At 36.0% G+C, this 18140-nt stretch overlaps 1 pseudogene; it reads left to right on the top strand.

Annotated features, from left to right (window-relative positions):
• The first annotated feature begins 10234 nt into the window (after nt 1-10234).
• LOC120099541 (U2 spliceosomal RNA) lies at nt 10235-10302 on the top strand (annotated as a pseudogene).
• Nucleotides 10303-18140: the final 7838 nt, after the last annotated feature.

Here is an 18140-nt window from a genome sequence, read left to right as displayed (position 1 = left end):
CAAATGCAGCCCTACAAGGATAATAGAGGGAAAACTCTGACATAAGGAGGGAAAGTACTCCCTAGAAAAAGGAAGAAAGTAATCTTGCAGTAAGCCCAAAATAAGACAGCCAAACAAACATAATTCCACCTCTAACAACAAAAATAAAAGGAAAAAAATCACTATTCTTTAATATCTCTTAACATCAATGAACTCAATTCTCCAATAAAAAGACATAGACTAATAGACTGGATATGTAAAGAGGACCTAAAATTCTGCTGCATACAGGAAACACACCTCAGTAACAAAGACAGACATTACCTCAGAGTAAAAACAGTGGAAAACAATTTAGAAAGCAATTGGTCCCAAGAAACCAGCTGGAATAGTCATTGTTATATTGAATAAAATTCACTTTCAACCGAAAGTTATCAAAACCATAGCGAATGGTACTACATACTCATCAAAGGAAAAATCCACCAAGATGAACTCTCAATCCTGAAAATTTATGCGCCAAATGCAAAGGCACCTACATTCCTAAGAGAAACCTTGTTAAAGCTCAAAGCACACATTGAACCTCACACCATAATAGTGGGAAACTACAGCATATCACTCTCATCAATGAACAGATCATGGACTCAGAAACTAACAGAAGTTATGAACCAAACGGATATAATATTTCATCCTATAGAACATTTCATTCTAAAACAAAAGAATATACCTTCTTCTCAGTACCTCATTGTACCTGAACCAAAATTGATCATATAAAGGGCCATAAAACAGGCCTCAACTGATAAAAGAAGATTAAAATAATTCCATGCATCCTATTAGAAAACCATGGACAAAGGCTAGTCTTCAATAACAACAAAAATGATCAAAGCCCACATACACACAGAAGTTGAACAATGCTGTACTCAATGATAACTTAGTCAAGGAGGAAATAAAGAAATTAAAGACATATTAGAAGTTAACAAAAATGAAGACACAACATCCCCAAACTTATGGGATACAAGGAAAACAATGACAAATGCAAATCTCATAGTTCTGAGTGCATGCCAAAAAAATTCTCCCCCAAAAAACAAACAAACAAACAAACAAACAAAAAAAAAAAACTCAAGAGAGCATACACTAGCAGCTTGACAGCACACCTAAAATCTCTAGAACAAAAAGAAGCAAATACACCAAGGAGGAGAAGACAGCACGAAATAATCTAACTCAGAGATGAAATCAACCAAGTTGAAACAAAAAGAACTATACAAAGAATCAACAAAACCATGAGTTTGTTCTTTGAGAAAATCAACAAGATTTATTCATCCTTAAACATAATAACCAGATGGCATAAAGAGAGATCCAAATTAACAAAATCAGAAAAGAAAAGGGAGATATAACAACAGCATCTGTAGAAATCTAAGCAACAACAACAAAAATACAAAAAAAAATCATTAGATCCTATTATAAAACCCAACTCTCAACAAAACTGGAAAATCTGAATGAAATGGACAATTTTCTAGACAGATACCAGGAACCAAATTTAAATCAGGATATGATGAAACATCTGAGCAGTTCCATATTTCCTAAAGAAGTAGAAGCAGTTATTAAAAGTCTCCCAACCAAAAAAAGAAAAAAAAAAAAGAAAAAAGTCTATCAGACTTTCATAGAAGACCCAATACCAACATTGTCAAAACTTTTCCACAAAATAGAAACTGAAGGAAAACTCTTCAATTCCTCCTGTGAAGCAACAATTATGCTTAAACATAAACCACACAAAGACCAAACAATGAAAGAGAACTTTAGACCAATTTTCCTTATGAATATTGACAAAAATGTACTCAATAAAATTCTTGCAAACTGAATCCAAGAATACATCAAAACAATCATTCATCATGATCAAGTAGGCTGCATACCAAGGAAGCAGGGTTGGTTCACTATATGGAAATCTATCACTGTAATCCACTATATAAACAAACCAAAAGAGAAAATCCATATGATAATATCATTAGGTGCTGAGAAAGCATTTGACAAAATTCAACACACTTTCAAGTTGGAAGTCTTGGAAAGATCAGGAATTCAAGGCCCATACCTAAACATAGTAAAAGCAATATAGAGCAAACCAGGAGCCAACATCAAATTAAATGGAGAGAAACTTGAAGGAATCCCACCAAAATCAGAGAGTAGATAAGGTTGCCCACTCTTTCCCTACTTAATCAATATAGTACTTGAAATTCTAGCCAGAGCAATTAGACAACAAAAGGATATCAAAGGGATACACACTGGAAAGTTAGAAGTCAAAATACCAGTATTTGCAGATGATACGATAGCATACATAAGTGACCCCAAAGTTCCAACATAGAACTACTAAACCTGAAAAACAACTTCAGCAAAGTGACTGGATATAAAATTAACTCAAAATAAAATAAAAAAATCATCAGCCTTCCTCTACTCAAAGGATAATCATGCTGAGGAAGAATATGAACAGGATACCATTCACAATATTCACAAATAAAATATCTTGGTGTGACATTATGAAGTAAATGAAAGATCTCTGAAAAGAATTTCAAGTCTCTGAAGAAATTGAAGAAGATCTTAGAAGATGGAAAGAACTCCCATGCTCATGGATTGACAGGATTAATAGAGTAAAAGTGGGCATCTTGCCAAAAGCAATCTATAAACTCAATGCAATCCCCATCCAAATTCCAACTCAATTCTTCAGAGACTTAGAAATAGCAATTTACAAATTCATTTGGAATAACAAAAAACCCAGGATAGGAAAAATTTTCCTAAACAATAAAAGAACTTCTGGGGGCATCACCTCTGTAATATACCTCAAGCTGTATTACAGAGCAATAGTGATAAAATATGTATGGTTTTGGTACAGATACAGGCAGGTAGATCAGTGGAATATAGTTGAATACCTAGAAATGAACCCATACATCTATGATCACTTGATCATTGACAAAGAAGCTGAAACTATCCAGTGGTAAAAATATAGCCTGTTCAACAAATGGTGATGACTCAACTGGCAATCAGCCCATAGAAGAATGCAAATTCATCCATTCTTATTAGCTTGTATGAAGCTCAAGTCCAAGTGAATCAAGGACCTCCACACAAATCCTGACACACAAAACTAATAGAAGAAAAAGTGGGGGAGAGCCTCGAATACATGGGCACTGGGGAAATTTCCTGAACAGAACACCAATGGCTTATGCTCTAAGATAAAGAATTGACAAATGAACTTCATAAAAGTGCAAAGCTTCTGTAAGGCAAAGTGCACTGTCATTAAAACAAAATAGCAACCAACAGTTTGGGAAAGTATCTTTACCAGTCCTACGTCCAGTAAAGTGCTAATATCCAATACATACAAGGAACGCAAGAAGTTAGACTCCAGCGAATCAGATAACCCTATTAAAAATGAGAAACTGAGCTAAACAAAAAACTCTCAGCTGAAGAATATCCAACGGCTGGGAAGTACTTAAAGAAATGTTCAACTTCCTTATTCATCAGGGAAATGCAAATCAAAACTACCCTGAGATTCCACCTCACACCAGTCAGAATGGTTAAGATCAAAGACTCAGGTGACAACAAATGATGATGAGGTTGTGGAGAAAGTGGAACACTCCTCCATTGTTGTTGGGATTGCAACTCTGGAAATCAGTCTAGAGTTTCTTCAGAAAACTTGACATAGTACTATTTGAGGACCCAGCTATAACACTCCTGGACATATACCCAATTTGCTCCAACATATAATAAGGATACATGTTCTACTATGTCCATAGCAGCATTATTTATAATACCAAGAAGCTGGAAAGAACCCAGATGTCCCTAAACAGAGGAATGGATACAGAAAATGCGGTACATTTACACAATGGTATACTACTCAGCTATTGAAAACTATAACTTTATGAAATTCATAGGCAAATGAATGGAACTTGAAAATATCATCCTGAGTGAGGTAACCTGATCACATAAAGAAAAAACACATACCTGGTATGCAATCACTGATGAGTGGATATTAGACCAAAAGTTCAACATTCCCAAGATACAATTCATATACCACATGAAGCTCAAGGATGATCAAATTGCAGATTCTTCAGTCCTTAGATGGGAAATTGAAATTATTAATAGGAGGAAATACAGAGACAAAATTTGGAGCAGAGACTGAAGGAAAGGCCATCCAGAGATTGCCCCACCTGGTGATCCAGTCCATAAACATATTGCCAACAAACCCTGTCACTATTGCTGTTGCCAAGAAGTGCATGCTGACAGGAGCTGTCTCTTGGGAGGCTCTGCCAGAGAATGACAAATACAGAGGCAGATGCTCGCAGCCAACCATTGAATTGAGAACAGGGTCCCCATTGGAGGATAGAAGGAGTTGAAGGGGTTTGTAACAATACCAACCAAGCAGAACTCCCAAGGACTAAACCACTGTCCAAAGAATATACATCGACAGACTGCTGAATCCAGTTGCATATGTAGCAAAGGATGGCCTTGTTGGGCACCAATGGGAGGAGAATCCCTTGACCGTGGCAAGGCTGTATCCCCTAGTGTAAGGGAATGTTAGTGTGGGGAGGTGGGAGTGGTGGTTACATGAGTGGGAGAACACCTTTATTAAAGAAGAGGGAGGGGAATGGGATAGGGTGTTTATGGAAATGAAACCGGGAAAGTGAAACTAGAATAATATTTGAAATATAAATTTAAAAAATATCCAACTTTTAAAAAATGCGAATTATGGAGAAAAATAATTCTTTAGCTTATACTTTTACAATGCTGTTCATCATCAAAGGAAGTCAGTATAGGGACTCAAAGAGATTAGCAATCTGGAAGCAGGATCTGATGCAGAGGCTATGGAGGAGGGCTTCTTACAGTTTTGTTTGCCCTTCCTTGCTCAGCCTGCTTTCATACAGAACCTGGAACCACGAGCTCAGGGATAGCACTATCAACAATGGGCTGAACCCTTCTTCACAGATCAGTAATTAAAAAAATGCCTTACAACTGGATCTCATGAGACATTTCCTCAACTGTGGCTTATAGTCTCTGATGAATCTAGTTTGTGACAAGTTAATACAAATCAGCCAATATGCCTGGATTTTAAAAGTAATCTATTTAGCTTTACTTTTGATATTTTGGGTAACTTACTATGTCTTTATTATTTTAATTTTGCTCACCGAAATTGACATATTTGTGTATTTCTTATAATTTACTTATTATTTTATATAAAAGTATTGTATATATTCAATTAAAAGTTGGCATTAGTACCTGGAAAGATTAATCATGGGTAGAGGACCTAGGTTTCATTCCCAACAGGTACTCAGAACTACCTTTAACTCCAGGTCTGGGGAATATGTCATTATCAGCCTATTTGTTTACCTGCAATCACGAACACAAAACTGTGGGGAATGTAGGAGTAAATCTGGTGTAGGACAGAGTAGGATGGAGAGCAAAGTGCCCTGGTTTCCAGAGTCTGCTTGAGGAATCTTGATTCAGCCCTACATGCTAGCAATTTAAAGTGGTTTCTGGGCCAACCAGTGAGACAGAATGAAGGATGTGGTGCCATGGCAGTGGCCTTTTCCTCTTTCTTCATGGAAATAGCACTGGATGGTTGGCCCTCACCCTTAAAGAGTCACAGGCAAGCAAATTTGGTTCAGCAGGACAGTTCAAGCAATGCCCCTATTGACTTCTGATTGTATAACAACACCATTATTGACTGAAAAGTCGTCTATATGTTGTTGTACTAAAAAGTAAATGTTAGTTCTGCACCTGATATTGGTCTCCAGAGTCTGAAATCCCGGGCATCTTGTGGTCTCCATCTCTTCTTTCTCTTCCTTTTCTGGTGCTGGTTCATACACATACCCACAGAAAAATTCATAAAAATACAAACAATTAAGATACAATAAATATATGTGGTGCTTTAAATGATAGTTTCCCCTAGAGGCTCAAATGTTTTAATATTTGGTTCAAGTTCTTGATGCTGCTTGGGTAGGTTTAGGGGTATCGATTGTTTTAAGATAGGCATTGAGTTTTCAATGCCAGACACCATTTCCACTTTGCCCTCGCTGTACATACTATAAGATAGGAATTCTCAGTTTCCTGCCCTTATCACTATTATCTGTCCACTGCCATGCTCACTTTGCTGGTATGATGATCATGAAATTTTATCCTTCTGGAGTGACAAGTACAAATAACCTTTCTTCTATAAGTTGCCATGATCATGGTATTTTTGGTTAGTTTATTTTGTTTTGTTTGTTTTTGGGAATCCATCTTATTTACATTTCTCCCTTCTCTATCCTCTCTCCAAACTTCTCATATTCCCCTCCCTACTCTCCTTCAAACTTATTGTAATTTTTTTCAATAATTGTCACTACATGTGTAATTGTATATGCACCTTTATTCTTAATACAACCAGTTAACTTCTTGTAAAGTTACTCATATGTGTTTTCAAAATGAGCCATTTGGCACTTGGCAACAGTGTATGCTTTTCCCTGTGAAAGACCACCTTTCCTGCTCCGAGTTTTATGCAGCTGCCTATAATTCATTGTGTAGGATTAAGACCTCATGTGCTATTTTCTACATCCATTTTGGCATACTTATTGGTGTCTTCTTTGTTCAGCTCACATTTGTTTAGTCATGTTGGCAAAGTTCATGGGTATAGTTTCAGGAGACAAAAATATCACAATAGAAAAGTAATATAAATATCTGTGATTTTTAAAAAAAATGTGGCTTGATATTACTACTATTGTCAAAGCATTATGAATAATGTCTTATGAATGATGCCTTTTTAACTGAATATTAATATAAACACCATTGAAAATACATTTACTAAATTCTATGGAACTAGCTGTGCCATAGTTGATTTGCTGAGTTTGATCTTCAGCACTATCAAAAACAAAAACAAAATCTAAAATCAATATCATGACTTAAAATTTACCATACTAATAGATGGAAATGTTAATGCTATAAGGACACATATGAATGCACATTCAATTTCATCTACAATGGCAAAAATGAAAAAAATAGTTCTACCATTTGTTGCATTTAATCTCATCAACATGATACGATTTAAAATTATCATGGAAACAAATCTCTAGCCATCTTTAAGAGAGATTATTATGTCTGTGAATACAGTGTGATCCTCTTTCTTATGCAAATGGTATCACGATTTATTATCAACAGTAGAATTTATCCACTTTCTTCTTCAACGTGCTTCCTTTTATTCTTTTTTTGAATTGTCTTGAATCTTTTTTTAATAGTCTAGACACATTATGTTTATCCCTGACTAACAGTTCCTCACCCCATTCCTCCTCTCTTGTTTCCTAGAGGATGTCTCCATCCTCCACCCATCCACATTCCATAAGACAGGACTCCTATAATCTAGTGCTGCAAATCTCTCAAGGGTTAGGTGTGTATTTATAAGGTGTGTGTGTGTGTGTGTGTGTGTGTGTGTGTGTGTGTGTTTATAGTTCATGTATTCACAGAGGGCAGGGCAATCAGATTCCACTGGAGCCTGGGTAGTACCCGAAATTGATTATAATCAATGTCAGGTCTCGTGCCAGAGTAATACGCACTCTGGCCCACTAAGCCATCTCTCTAGTTTCTTTAAATTGTTTCGTTTCAGCTATTTGATCACAACAATGAGAAAAGGTTACAGTAAAAATTAGTACCAGTGACTAGGACTTGTGTAGTAGAAAACCTGATCATGTAGTTATGAGGTCTTCAGAAGTGATTTGTGGCAGGAATATGAAAGAGTTTGCAGTTGTAAGCCAAAAGAGCGTAACAATGCTCAAGTAGAACTTAACGGGTCATTCTTTGTAGGAGCTAAGAAAATAAAAACAATAACAACAGAGAAAAACAGATGGTAGTGGCATGGCTGATGAGTTTTCAGAGATATTAGAGTACACATGATCTGCCATTTCTTTTTCAAGCACATTCTTGTACCAAGATATGGCCATGTTACAACAGATAGCAGCAGGAATGCCCATATGTGTAAGACCAGGAGAACAGAGATGTATGAAAAAAATAATTCAGAAAATTGGACAAAGGAAGTCATAAAGGCTGTTTGTTCAAGCTGTGTGCTATTTTTGGTAGCTAGCTGAAAATGTATAAGCAAGCTTGGAAAAATAAAAATTGTTCATTCCTGAAAACTACATTGTCTCTGTATACCTTTCCAGGTCCCTATGTTGCCCACAGCTGCTCTGGGTATGACCCAGAGAACAGTGACTCTGTCAAGAATTGGCTTAGAGGACCTTCATGTGATACTTTGGCAAAGAATCTAACTGTATTTTGCCCATCTTCTGAGAACTTAAGCAAGGCTGAAGTTGAATGGATTAAACTGACTTACTTAGTAGAGGAAATTGCAAGACAGAATAACATTGTGTCATTACTTTTGTTCATATCTCTGAACTAGGCAGGTAGGGAAATAGAGCAAAAAGTAGAACATAGAGAAGTTTTTAAAGTGTGGTTTGACAATAAAACCTATATGAGCAAGTTTATAGTTGAAGACAAAGAAAAAAGATGACAAAGAATCTGTGACTGTTATAGAGAAGAGCACCATTAGAGATTCTATGTGCTAGGAGAAAAGGAATTGTGCACTGAGAATGAGAACCCTCCTATCAATGGCTCCATTTTGTCAAAATGCAAATTAGTTTGAAAGGAAGGGAGCTTCCATGTGAATGCTGCAGAAAGGTATTGCCTATTCAAAAACAATCAGCTAGGAATAAGTTTCCAGAGAGTTAGAACTCAAAGACCAATGAAGCTGTGATTCAAGGTTTTAGGCTTCATCAGGAGCTGGTACCATAACTTTTATGTGCTGTCCACATGACATTGAATTTATAAACACAAAGTATGAGAGATTGATGGAGTTCACAGAGTCTTACACATTTCCAGAGATCTGCTGAGGTCAGACTATGGGTTGTAGAGTTGTTGCACCTGAATAAATGTTATATTACTTATGCTGCAATAGAAACCACAGGGTGTTGGCAACATCAGCACAGTGTAGCATCTGCTGAGCTGAGCTGCATGTAAGAAGTTGAACTGGAGTAAGATAAAGGCTATTTTTTGAGGTAAGTGGAGAAAAGAAAAGGTTATCCATGCCTTTTGAAATCTAAATGATTCTGTTGCAAACCCATACACATAGCATAAAGCTACAGTGTTTGATGTTTTACCCGTTGGATTTAGGATTCCTTTGTCTGTTTCTTTGCTATGTACCAATTCCCTGTGTTTTTGGAATTGAGATGATTATTATATATTATTTTATATTTAAGTAGGTATTTATTTTTGATATTATAAGAGATAAGTGTTAATATTTAGCCTTGAGTCTCAGATGGGACTTGAACTTTGAACTTTTAAGTTTTGTACGTGTTAAAGACCATGAAGACTTCTGATATTGTACCTAAAGCATTTTGAATTGTGAAATGACCTGTAATGACAGGGAATGTAATTATATGCCTTAAAGAGTATGTGTTTGTGTATCAAATTGATAGAGATGGGCTTGTGATGGTTAATTTTGCCAATATTATACATTTAGAGTCACTAAGAAAAAACAAAAACTCTGATTTTCAACTATTCCCAAACATTTCCCCAAAGATGCTCTAGTTGCTCATAAGAAAATTGGAAGAAGAGATAAAACATTTGATTGGAACAACTCTAAGACAGGAGTACTTAGATTGTCTCAAATATAAATTCAGTAGAATAGAAAGATGAAACTAACAGACCAATCACAATCCATTTAATTACCAAGAAATTTTGGAATATTTGAGGCAATCCTCTTGCACAAAAGCACAGATACTGAAGTTTTAATATAGTGAAGAAAATATCCATGAAATACTACTCAATGAAACAGCATGGGCATTATGATCATAAAGGTGTAGTATTTTGTAATGGTACAAAAAGTATTTGTAAAAAACATGCCAATGTAACAAAAGTCTGAATCCTGTTAAGGAACAACAGAGGAAATTTCACACACAGAACAAAGAAGCAATAACAAGATCAAAAGCAGTCCTGTTATTTAGATTATTTATTCTGAGGCAGTGCAGACTTTGTCATCCTCCCTCAGAATGGGAGTAAAACTTTGCCTCAGCTATACATATGACAGAGGATTAGTGTACTGAATATACAGAAACTGAAAGCAACAATAAGGAAAACCTGAGCACTAAGGAAACAATCTGATTAAGTAAGTCAACTGAATTAGATGAAGTTTTCAAATGAAGAAATATAAGTAATGAGGAAAAAACTTGTAAATAATGTTAAATATCAGAAAATGTAGATTATCGCTTCTCGGCCTTTTGGCTAAGATCAAGTGTAGAAAATGTAGATTAAATTACTGTATGATTTCCTGTAGCCTGAATTAGAATGGTTATCAGCAAGAAAACAAATAGGAAGAAATATTAGTAAAAATACAGGGCAAACAGACTCTTACTTAGTTGTGGTAAGTCTGGTGTAGTTACTATGCAAATAAGTTTGAAATGTTCTCAAAAATCCAAAAAAAGATCTATGATATCATCCAACTATACCACTCATGGCTATATAACTAAAGAATTTTATATCTGATGCTCTAGATATATATTCATCCATGTCTTTGCTGCTGTATTCACAAGAACCAGGAAATAAAAACAGCCTAGGTATTCATCAGAGGGAACAGATAATAAAATTGAATATTTGGCCACATGGAAAGTTTTCAGTTCTAAAGAGAAATGAAATCTAAAGTTCCATTACATGTAAATGAACAAAATGGGTGGTGGGGTCAAGCAATACAGCAAGAGAGATAACAGAGGATCAGAAGAATGAACATCACATGTCCTCTTTCATATGTGGATGATGACCCAAATCTTTGGGTCTACTTATTTTACTTGAAGTCTTTATTGAACTCAGGAAAGTAAAAAGGAAACACTGAGTGAATTGTTGTCTTAAGAGAAGAGGGGTAATAAGTATCAGGTTAAAAGATAGCAGAAAGGGGAAATGTTAGAAGATATAAGAAGGAAGAAACACATGAAATTATCTAATAACTAGGAACGATGAAGGACAGAAAATAGACATGAGGATAAATATAGGCAAGAGAAGCCAAAGAATGATGTGTTTTACACTGAAATATACCAATAAATAATTGTCTAAACTATAAAACCAATAAAAAATGAGGAGTAACATAATATGAGAGTGAATCAAATAAAAGCAAGATACAGTTATTTTACTCATAAGAAGCATATTTCACAATGAAGAAACTTTGGAAAATTAAAAGAAACAAGTGGAAATAATCACAACAGGAATAATTTATATTGATATAAGACAGTAGTTCAAGAAGGCAAAAAAGTATGCTCATGATTTTGTTTGGTCTATACCTATAAGTTAGGATCATATGTCAAATACTTACTATATTTTATTTTTTAAACTTATAATTTACATATATTTGGTTTCTATGGCCATCTTCTGTATAACAAGTTTAAAAATGGATATACATGAATTATGAAACAGAGAAATTGAGTTTGAGTCACTCTGAATAAAATTATCAATATACACAGAATACAAAGAAGATGGTCTTTTCTTCAAATTTTCAGATACTTAACCTCAAAATAGGTGACATTAACATTTTCATGTTTCACTATTCCTTTTTTTATTAGATATATTTCCTTACTTACATTTCAAATGTTATTTCCTTTCCCCGTTTCCTGTTCATAAGCCCTCATCTCCTCCCCCTCCCCCATATGGGTATTTCCCCCATTTATTCCCCTTACTACTCCCCCATATTCCACTGGATCAGCCGGACTGGGGGTCCAACCTTTGCAGGGCCAAGGGCTTCCCCTTCCACTGGTGCCCTTACTAGCCTATTCTCTGCTACATATACAGTTGGAACCCTGGATCAGTCCATGTATAGTCTTTTGGTAGTGGTTTAGTCCCTGGAAGCTCTGGTTGGTTGACTGTTGTTCTTATGGGGTTGCAAGCTCCTTCAAACTCTTTCAGTCCTTCTAATTCCCCACAAGAGGGTCCTGTCCTTAATTCAGTGGTTTGCTGCTAGCATTGACTTCTGTATTGGACATGCTCTGGATGTGTCTCTCAGGAGAGATCTGTATCCGGTACCTTTCAGCTTGCACTTCTTAGCTGTATCCATCTTATCTAGTTTTGATAGCTGTATACATATGGGCCACATGTGGGTCAGGCTCTGAATGGTCCTTCCTTGAGTAGCTGCTCTAAACTTTGCTTCCATATCCCCTCCTAGGGACATTTGTTTCCCCTTTTAAGAAGGAGAGGAAGCATCCACATTTTGGTCATCCTTCTTCTTGAGCTTCTATGGTCTGTGGATTGCATCTTGGGTAATTCGAGCTTTTGGGCTAGTATCCACTTATCAGTGTTATCAATGAGTGCATAACAATTGTGTTTTTTTTCTGTGATTGGGTTACATCATTCAGGATGATAATTTCTAGTTCATTCTATTTGCCTATGAGTTTCATGAAGTCATTATTTTTGATAGCTGTATAGTATTCCGTAGATGTACCACATGTTTTTAATCCATTCCTCTGTTGAAAGGCATCTGGGTTCTTTCCACTTCTGGCTATTATAAATAAGGCGGCTATGAACATAATAGAGCATGTGTCTTTGTTGTATGTTAGAGCAACTTTTGAGTATATGCTCAGGAGAGGTATAGCTGGGTCCTCAGATAGTGGAATGTCCAATGTTCTGAGGAACCTCCAGATTGATTTCCAGAATGGTTATACCAGTTTGCAATCCTACCAACAATCGAAGAGTGTTCCTCTTTCTCCACATCCTCGCCAGCATTTGCTGTCACCTGAGTTTTTTAATCTTAGCCATTCTGACTGGTGTGAGGTGGAATCTCAGGGTTGTTTTGATTTGCATTTCTCTGATGACTAAGGATGTTGAACATTTCTTTAGGTGCTTTCTTAAAGTCAACAATTTGTTATGCTCTAATTTCCCCTAATGCTTATAGTGATCTACTTTTCTATTAATACCTCATGCTAACTTACATCATTAAGAAACTATTTTTATATGTATATATCCCCCAACACCATGTTATATTTTTAAATCTGTATATGTATAAAACATTATGTTCTTAATTTTTAAAACTGGCTAATTTATGCTAAGTTAGTAGAAATTGTTTGCTATATAAGCATGAAAACTGTGTTCAGTGCCCTAAAACCTATATTAAAATAACAATAATAATAATAATAATTACTATTATTATTATTATTATTATACCCTGGCATGGCAGCATAGGCTTATAATTCTAGTACCAGGGAGTTGCCAGAAGAGAGAAGGTAGAATATATCTGAAGAACATCACTTAGATTGTCCTCTGGCCTCTAAATATATGTTCACATACATGAAAAATCCTACAAACACATGCACCTTCAGATTCACCAAAATCCACGTACACATAGAGATAACATACAGTTGACTAATGCAATGGTTTGCAACCTTCCGAATGCTGAAAAGCTCATGTTATGGTGATTACCAAACATAGAATTATTTCATTGCTACTTTATAACTGTAATTTTGTTACTGCTATGAGTCATAATATAATATCTTATACACAGGATATTGAATATGTGACTCCTGTTGAAAAGGTCTTTTGACCCAGGAAGTCATGGCAATGGCATGCAGTAAGTTCAGAACAACTAGTTTAATATGTAAAGAGAAAGAAACAAAAAATAAAAACATAGATTAAAAATTATATTTGCTTCTTCCAGTCACCCTTTCCAGATTCAATAGGAATAAACAAAAGTTAATAAAAATGAGAAAAATTGCTAATATTGTCAGCCATTTGAAAAGTGTTATGCTTATAACAACAATCTATATGGTCTTCATAATTTTACCACAATCATTCACTGAGATTGAAAATTATAAACTACACAATATATTTTTCAACCACTACATTGTTAACATAGAAGTCTTAGCAATAAAATGTATGAAAAGTCTTTTAATATCTACATGCTAAATGATAAAAACAAAACAGTTCTGATCATGCATACAAAAGGTAACACCAGGTACCGAGACATAAAGATTGTTATTTCTATATGAGCCTGTGGTTCATTCTTAGATCTGGTCTTGAAAATAAATTCACACAAATAGAAACAAAGTGAAACAAAAAAGACAACACAAAAATATGTAAAAAATATGGTTTGCACATATATATATATATACCAATATACAGATGTATATGAAAATGAATAAAATAGTGTTGAACACAACTAAATTCACTTCTGAAAGGATGCTTGTAGATTCAGAAGCTCATTTTCAAGCCTAATATGGAATAGAGGACTTATAATTTAAGTTTTCATATCCAACACTGTTCAGGCCTAGTAGGATATTCCCCTGAGTGAATCAGACAATTTCTAGTCAGTATACAATCATCTCGGTGCATGCCTTCAAATGCCAGCCAGCTAATGCAAAGCCTAAACACCTAACCATGTCCTTTAACATGCTTTTCTAAGTCAGAGTTCAGTAACCAAACAACTAGGAATAAAGTCTGTGCCCTAGTATTCCCCCCATTACTGAAAATGTCAAATTTTAACAGTGCCCAAGCTGACTTATTCCTTTGTTTCTGGGAAAAGCAAAAATAATGCTTTTTGCAATATTTTTTCTCATTCCTGAGGCTGGACCTTTCCAATACGGTATCATGTGGATTAGCATTCTTTTTCAGTTGGGATGTGAATATAATACTTGTGTTTTTAGAGGTGGGGATCTAATTCAGGACCTTGTGCATGGTAAAGTACTCTACCATGGAAAAAATCCTTAGCCTTCAACTGTGTGTTATGGCAGTCATCTCCTGATATTAGATTTACCATGAACTTTCTTGCAGTATGTTTGAGTGCTGTAGCTGACGTTATTGCACTGATCAGGTTTTAACAAGCTTTCTCAGCTTATATTCAGCACTTGAAAAGCTGAATTCTTTTAGTGTTCTGGTCTATGCTGAATTATTTATATAGGTTTTGAGATCTGTTCTCAGGAACATTATTTTTTAAATATTTATTAAGTAACCTTCTGAAATGTTTCTCCGAAGGTTATGAGATGTGACTTCCATTAAAGCAACATGGAATTGGCTGATAAGCACAGACAGAGGTCAGGTAAATTGAGTTATTGTCTTGTGTGTTTGAGACTGCACTATAGAACAGGAATAGGATCGTAAGTATCTTCATAACTGTTCATGTGTTGTAATCACATCACTGTGAGGACATTCATCCCTGGGGACATTCCTTGGCAACATGACAAAGATACTTTTTGTGTGCTTGAAATACACTTAGGTGCTCCTGCCAGAAGTTTCTGTCAGAAACTATTCACCGATCCACTGTCACACAAAGGGATCACAGCCTGGGAAAACAGTGCTTCATAGTTAAAATAAAAGAGATGAAATCTTCATTTATATCTTTCATAAGTCTTCTGAAGTGCATTCACAATTAATTTTGGAGTGTACAATGCCCTAGCCATTATACAGCAACACTTGTGAGCATTCCACATACCAAGAGTCAAATGCTCAAAATCTAGAGCATTGAAAATACTGTGGAATTTACACAATGAAGAAGGGAGACTCTAAGCCAAGTGATTGTGAACCTTAGCTGGATTAACTTTTGAAATGAAAAGAAGATAGTGGATAATGCTTGGGGAAGCTTGGAATGTCAAATCTCCACTCCAACTGAATCCATTTTATTGACTTGAAAAAAGTAGATTTGCCTTAATTGGCCTCAATAAAGCATAATTAGCTCCACATTTTCATACGGTAATTTAAATTCCAAGACAAGACAAAGCTCTTGTTTACTTTTCTAGTGTTACCAAGGAAATAGGGGATTGAGTCTAAACACTGATTAGAAGACCTTTGTGGGACAAGTGGACCATTCCATCAGACAGAAGAACTGGTAAGGTCCAGTGAGCTCAAACCCCTTGAATCTCAGAATTGAGAATAGTGGTAGTAGTAGTGCCTAACTCTACTGCTCTGGAACACAAAACCACAACACCCCTATGGAGAAGACCATAACAATCACTCACATAGGCAAAACACTTGTAGTCCTTCCACATGAAAAGAGAACATTCCTAGTATCTCAAATTGAGCCAATAGGAAGCATCTACCAATGGATTCCACCCAACTCCTCCCAAGTTTATAAAGTCTTTATCCACATGAAATTAAGTACACAAGTTTTTCATCTAGAATACCCTGAAAGTGGTTATTTTACTGAGCTGTAATACATTGGTGAAGATTTCTTTCTCCAGAAGCATATATTGCAGAACATTGGACCCACCTGGCATGCAAGGTTCGTGACCATGCCGCAGCTGCATTGGCATTGGAATTGCTGCTACCATGTCATCCCACAGCTGTTTGCCACTATCTGCTTTTAGCTGTAGCCACTTCTGTTGTCATTGGAGCTACTAAGGTAGTGGAGGAGACCTGGGACTCTGGATACCTTCCCTTAGCTTGCAACCCGAACCTTCTCACTTCCCTACTGAGAGCTGTACCACATTGGGGTTTCTGCTTAGACCAGAAAGCCACTAAACATATTCTTCCCCATTCCACAGGGGAAGGCAGATATTAAACCTTTCGTTGTTGTTCTTGTTCATGTTTATTTTCCATCTACTCCTTTACTATACTTTTGAAGATTTTCTGTTTTATAAACCCAGAAATAAACCCAGGCTCTATTGTCACATACTTTTAAACAAAGCTGCCAAAGGTACCAAGAACAAAGACTAAGGCAATACTTTGATAAATGTTTAGCAACCACATAGCAACACTGAGACAAAAGAAAAGAAACACCACAGAATCCAGGAATTAAATAAAAAATTTCTCAATCATTGGATATTCCTCAGTTGAATATTCTTTGTTTAGCTTTGTACTCCATTTTAGGAAGGGATATTTGATTCTCCGGAGTATACCTGATTGAGTTCTTTGAATATATTAGATATTAACCCTCTATCAGATGTAGGATTGATAAAGCACTTTCCCAATGTGTTGGTTGCCATTTTGTCCTAAAGGCAGTGTCCTTTGCATTACAGAAGCTTTGCAATTTTATAAAGTTCCATCTGCTGATTCTTGATCATAGAGCATAATCCACTAGTGTTCTGTTCAGGAAATTCTCCCCAGTGCCCATGTGTTAAAGGCCTTTCCTGACTTTTTCTTCTATTAGTTGGACTGTATCTGGTTTTATGTGGAGGTCCTTGATTCACTTGGACTTGCGATTTGTACAGGGTGAAAAGAATGGATCAATTTGCATTCTTCTACATGCTGACCTCCAGTTGAACCAGCACCGTATGTTGAAAATGCTATCTTTTTTTCACTGGATGGTTTTAGCTCCTTTGTTAAAGATCAAGTGAACATTCTCAACTGATATCGATTGGCTGAGAATAACTTAAAGAAATGTTCAACATCCTTAGTCATCAGAAAAAATGCAAATCAAAACAACACCGAGATTCTCCTTCACACCAGTCAGAATGGCTAAGATCAAAAACTCAAGGGACACCAGCTAAGATCAAAAACTCAAGTGACAGCAGAGTGCAAATTGATCCATTCATATCGCCTTCTAGAAAGCTTAATTCCAAGTGGATCAAGGACCTCCACAGAAAAGCAGATAACGTCAAACTAATAGAAGAAAAGGTGGGGAAGAGTCTTGATCATGTCGGCACTGTGGAAAATTTCCTGAACAAAACACCAATGGCTTATGCTCTAAGTTCAAGAATCTACAAATGGGACATCATAAAACTGCAAAGCTACTGTAAGGCAAAGGACACTGACAGTAGGAAAAAAGAAAAAACTGCAACCAACAGATTGGAAAAAGATTTTTAACAATCCTACATCTGATAGAAGGTTAATATCCAAAATATACAAATAACTCAAGAAGTTAGACTCCAGAGAACCAAATAACCCTATTAAAAATTGGATGCAGAGCTAAACAAAGAAATCTCAGCTGAGGAATATCGAAGGGCTGAGAAATACCTAAAGAAATGCTCAAAATCCTTAGTCATCAGGGAAATGCAAATCAAAACACTTCCCAGATTCTGCCTTACACCAGTCACAATGGCTAAGATCAAAAAACTCAGGTGACAACACATGCTGGCAAGGATGTGGAGAAAGAGAAACACTCTTTCATTGTTGGTGGGATTGCAAACTGGTACAACCATTCTGGAAATCAGTCTGGAGGTTCCTCAGAAAATTGGACATTGAACTACCTGCCCAGCTATACCACT

The sequence above is a fragment of the Rattus norvegicus genome, chromosome X, assembly GCF_036323735.1.
Source record: "Rattus norvegicus strain BN/NHsdMcwi chromosome X, GRCr8, whole genome shotgun sequence".
Classification (NCBI taxonomy): Eukaryota; Metazoa; Chordata; class Mammalia; order Rodentia; family Muridae; genus Rattus; species Rattus norvegicus.
Note: the sequence above shows the minus strand (reverse complement) of the source record. Positions and strands in the feature narration are given on the sequence as shown.